The sequence below is a fragment of the Cyprinus carpio genome, chromosome A3 (assembly GCF_018340385.1).
Source record: "Cyprinus carpio isolate SPL01 chromosome A3, ASM1834038v1, whole genome shotgun sequence".
Classification (NCBI taxonomy): domain Eukaryota; kingdom Metazoa; phylum Chordata; class Actinopteri; order Cypriniformes; family Cyprinidae; genus Cyprinus; species Cyprinus carpio.
The window spans coordinates 14,782,929-14,788,928 of NC_056574.1; positions in this window are offsets into that span (position 1 = coordinate 14,782,929).

Below are 6,000 nucleotides of genomic sequence, written 5' to 3' on the forward strand. Positions count from 1 at the left end.
AACACAGTTCATCGGTATTTGTGATATCATTTGTGATATCGTTCGTTGTAGTTTTTGAAAATTGATTTTTCAAAGTGAAATATCTCCTTTTTAAGTAGACTTTGAGCTTTGTAACTTGGCAGATCTTTTTTATGCTCAAACAACAGCATTAAAGACTAACTAAAGTTGAAAAAGTGAAAAAGCATAATATGACCCCTTTAAAGTGTGCTAAATGTAACGTCTATACTTTGTAAAGCCAATACACACACACACACACACACAAAGGCTAATGAAAACTAAACAAGACACAGGTGTACAACGTAATCAGTTACTATGCAAACAAACTACTGACTAGAACAAAATGAAACAGGAACTAGAGCCTTGTCCGAAACCGCTCCCTATCCCCTATAGTGCACTATATTGGGTGTCAGCCATTTTGTAGTGCTGTCTGGTTTCTGAGTGAACGATTTAATTCCCTGCATTCGTTCACTACTTTATGCCCACAATTCTCTCTGATTTTGAGTGTTTTTAATGATTATGAACATATTAAGCATTACAAAACAAATTAACAGCTATGAAACCACAAAGCTGGTGCAGAGGTTTGTAAAATTACAATGTAAAGTCATTGTGAGCTTTATTGTCATTAATAGTATCTTCTAAAATAAGGTACATGTATGATAAAAGTACATATGTGACGATGTTTCTGCAACAGCTCTTGCTCACTGACGCGCAGTGTATACGTCACCGACCGAATTCACTACCTTCAGTTCAGTCACTCCATTCTGATGTAGTGCACACAACTATACACTACATAGGGATTACTGAATAAGTGAACAAGAGAGCTAATTCGGACACAGCTTAAGACTGAGGAAAACAAGGGTATACAAACTTTTTTTTTTTTTACTGAACATAAAGGTGACAGTTACATAATCACATTGATATCTTAGCAACATACTAATGCTAAACTTTAGGGGCCATTCACACAAAACACGTTCCAGCATTAAAGGGAGTCTTTACACAACACTGTTTTCAACTAAAACCAGAAACCTTTTTTATGCATTTTGGCTGTTCATTTAAATGACAACAGCATTTTGGGGCCTGAGAATGTAAACATTTGAAAGCAAAAATGTTATCGTCTCTGTGTAAATTACAAACTGTGTTTGTAAAAACACACCTTGTGAAAACTGTGATGTCATGTGCATACGTATTACCTGTTCAGTCTATTTGTACAGTATGCGTGAGTAAATGAAAAAATGCATATGTGTGCAGGTGCGTAATGTTTCTTTACAAAGTGACATCGCCAACTACTGGCCTGGCAAAATTTGAATATTTAAACATGTCTATCTAGGGCATGTTTACAGAGAAAAACTACAGGAAACCACTGGAATGCAAAAACGCATTTTGTATGAACAGCCCCTAGTTAGCTAATTGTCTAACTAACTAGTAGGCAGTAGACAACAATGTAGCTGACTAGGCATTCTAAGTCATGTTCTAAGTGACTAGGTTTTCTAAGTCAGTTTGTGATTTTATTTTCTCACAAAATAACATTCATACATGTTTCTTAGGTGTCTGAATACTGCCTGCATGCTCTTTCTCAACTGGTTTTGCATGCTTTCTGTAACAGTGTTCTGTCCTCATCAAGAGCGGATGACAGATAAACACGCACATAAACAAACCCTTTCTGGAGAACAGTGATTTCATTGTGCGCATGTTTCATTCAGAGGAACTGTAAACAAATGATTTAGTTCACAACCAGGACTTGGCGCTCTGGACCTTTGTATTTCCTCAGAAAGCTCTCTAGATTGTTTGTCGGGATAAGTATGCCAACTTTACCTATAAAACTTTATGACTTTACTAGAGTCAAAATTCAGGAGCGCTCAGTTACTGGAGTAGTAAGTAAAACATTAACCATTGTAAAAATGTAAACCCGGTCAATTTTAATTTTTTTTATCAACTACACCATCAGATATGTCCTGGGACATCAACAGACGCACATTGACTTTGGGGTCAAAGGTTATCATAATTCATTGAGGCGGCTGTGCCTTTGTGTAGTCTTTGGATTTAAACAATTGATCTCCTGTTTCAAAGATTGTGTTCTGCCCTGCTTGGAGACTGGCTGTGAGTCTGCTGCTGTTTTACAGGTGGGTGGACACCTGTTTCATTCACTCGACTCAGAAAAGGGTGACGACAGCTCTGTGAGTAAATATCTGCCGCGCTGAGATGCGATGAGCGTCTGTTTGCTCATCAAAGACATCAGTGATCTATGCAATGAAACTAGATCTTGGTCTCACTGTGTGATATTTCAGGATTACTTTAGTTTAGGGGAAAAGGGGAGGAAGCAGCAAGCAGTATCACTTAGCCAAAGTCAACCAAATCAAGTTCAAAGATTCAAAATAAATTGCTAATTCAGCGTTTCATTAACAATCTCCTTATTCATTTTTGTCCTCTTCTTCTTCTTTTTTTTTTTTATTATTTTTTTGGTGAATTTCTTTAGGGCCATGTATGTCACCATGTCCTGGTGGGTCTTAAAGTGAACATCCTGAGCTCTCAGTCATTTAGCAGGGTTTACCTCAGGTTTTTTTTTTTTTTTTTTTTTTTTTATTAAAAGGGGAAACAGTGGTTATATAATTGATTACATTTTCTTTTTTCTTTCTTTTTTCTTTTTTTTAATTGCTTTTAGTAAATAACAATGTCAAGAAAATGTCAGTCTGTTATCAAAGCAGGGTAACATATTTTTTTTCAAATAAAATAAAACTATCAAAATGTATGCATGTATGATATTAAACAAGTTACTCATTTTAATTTAAATTTTAATTTTAATACTGATTATAGTAAATTCACTGATGTTGAAATAACACAAGTTAGTATAAAAAAATCACATATTAATATAAAATATTAAGGATTATTTATAAGGTTAGAAATTTTTCAACACATAACACAAACCTCTGCTATAAATCAATAAAAATTTTGAAATATCTTTCATAATATTTTTAGGTCTGGTTTTTGTTAAAAAAAAGTATCTATTAAAATAGGCACTGCTTATACAATATAAATGTATATAAATGCATATGCATTTTTTTTCTTGTCAAAATGTGTATCATAAAAGTGTTAAAAGAGAACAAAATGATTTGTGAATTAAAAAAAATATGATTTTTGATCCACATTTCAACATATGCAAAAAATCCCACAGGAGCTAAAAGTAACAGCACATTTCATGGATACACCATTTACTAAAATACAGAATCAGTCAGCAGTGAGCTGAGAAGAGACATTCCTTGAGTTTATAGGTTTTTTAGAATTCTTCAGACCTGATCAGCTTTAGATTAAACATGACCACATTTCTGTATCATTTCATGTCTTGGCATCAAAAAGAGAGTTCATCTTTCTGTTGAAAACGGAGTGAGTGAATACCCAGAAAACGTTGGCCCAATTGCTGCCAAGCTCTTGCAAAATACTTAATTTGTCCCACAGAAAAACAAGTGAGACTTGCCAAGGCCTGGACCATTACATATCAGAGTGACAAACACATAACCTGCAGAGACAGTACGGGAGAGGTTTTGTTATGAAGGGGACCTGTGCCAAAACAGCCCTGATAAAAAAAAAAAAGAAGACATTTTGAGTTCCCCACGTACAGCGAAAAGAGCAGAAATGGCTTCCAAACTGCTGTAAGGAGTGTGTGTGGAACAGGACAAGCACTATGTCCAAAACCAAAAGCAGCAGCATGGCTTTTCTTCCAAAGGAAATTGGTTTCAGACAAGCATCGAAGGCACTGCAAAATCATGTCTAATGGTCTAAAACAAATTCAAATCAGCTTCACACACAATATTTTCTGACTACAATGCCTGGATCACGTCTTAGCACAAGAAGAATTAATCATAATAAAGAAAGTTAATTGCACGTTAAAGCACTTTTAAGTGCTTTTTGACCCAGTTAAGTATGACTTAAGTACATATTCGAATGTAATTTCATAACTACTTCTATTGTTTTTGATATATGGTTTGGAAAATATGGTTGAATTATGGCAAATATGGTTACTGCTGAATGTACTGAAAAACATTTATGGTACACAAAAATATACTTTGATGTAATTTAAATATATTGTAATTACAGATTTATAATGATGAAGTTGCAATTTAGATACATTTAAAATATATTTATTTTAAATGTAATTTTGAATAACACAATATAGTTAACTTACAATCAAGTACTTGAGCTTTAGAATGTTAGCCAACACATCAAAATAAGTATCCAACAGATTAAAACATGATATAAAATCTACATTAATATAAAACACTCAAACTAAAATTATTACAAAGTGCACTTTTTAGTGTACTTTAAGCAAACTTCACAGGGGCATTTCAGTTTACAGGTTGTGAAGCACATTTCAATGCAAATTGTTTGATTTTCATATTGTCATTGGGGCATGTAAAAATTTTGAACAGCAAACCCGCAGTTAGCAGCAAAGTGCAGTATCTCATTTCACATGCAAAGACATTGTACATACAGTTGATGTCTTAAAGGCACAGCAGCCAAAAAAAAGAAAAAAAGAAAAAAACAGCTTGTTTAATTTTAAGGGTCAGATAGAGAGTATAAAATGCTCATATAAAACTAAATATAACTTTTTTCTGGTTAAAAAAAATGGAACTCATTTTAAACATTATGAGTGGACCTAAGGGAGAAAAATTAAATAGGAAAATCCACGATATGACCCCTTTTAAAAATGAAATCATGAGCAGGTGCCGAGGGAAGTAAGCAGTGCAGACAAGCACTTGGATGCATATGAGGTTTTTCTTATTAAGATCTTGTTTCATGCACGCTGTGCTGACAACGTGGAACAGAGTGACCGCAGCAGGTCTGCTCGAGTCCTGCATGATGAGGGAGCGGAGGCCAGCTGGAACAACTCGATGATATTCGTGGCACTGGAAATGAGAATCAAAAAGGCAGTCTGACCAGTTCATAAGCAGCACCGCCGCAGGCCTCAGCACCGCACCGCGCACACGAAGTCACACTCCTCACACACCTACAGGCGCATGTCTTCATGCTCCAAGTCTCACATGCAGCCTCAAGCGAAAAAACACACATGCTCAGGTTCACAAGGTCATCAAACACAAGAAAGCCTCTGAAGTATGGTTCTCCCACAGTATGGTTTTTAGTTAGAATTCATTTTCACATGCTTGGTCAAATACAGTTATGTTCATGAAGAAAAAACAAAAAAAGAAAGAGAGCAACTCTTCCAGTCTTGTCAGTGATTAGGCAGTTTTGTTCCAGACGCGGTGATGAATAGAGCCATGGCACAATGCCTGCAGGGCTAAAAGAGGTTCAGTTCTATTGCAACGTGTGGAGAGGTTTGTCTCTGCAAACACCTGTTGGATCACATTAATCACCAATGCAAGATCAGACATGAGTGCAGGTGAAATGTGAATGAGAGAAAGAGAGAGAGAGAGAGAGAGAGAGAGAGAGAGAGAGAGCTGACAGGTGCTTCAAAAGCAGACGCCTGTTAAATGAGTGTGACAGGCTGGATTCAGGTTTTCAAAAACTAAAAAAAAAAAAAATGCAGTAGTGTGAGAGTAGCTGTTTTCAAACCGTGTAACTTTACCCATACAGAGAGCTGCAGTGTAGCATGACAAAACAAGACATTGTTGTTTATGTTATGCTGTACAGAGCACAAAGACGTTCACACATGCAGTGATTTAGCAAGCAGGTACTGTGAGCGACTGCTTTCTATGGTTTGTCTTTGCCCACATATAGAGAAATAATAAAAACGTTGTCAGAAAAAGTGTCAGAAATTGTTATGATGCATTATACACTGCTGCAATTTATACACAAGCAAATTCATCCATCCATAATGTAGATTTTAACTGAAAAAGCTATTTTGTTGTCAAAATGGAATGATTTATTATTTTTACCGGCAATATATGTCATTTATAATCAGATTTACAAAATTACTGTAAATTTTTGTTGTTTATGATATTTTTTTGTAAAGAAGTATTCAGTTTTGAAGATGTATGTTATTGAGTATAG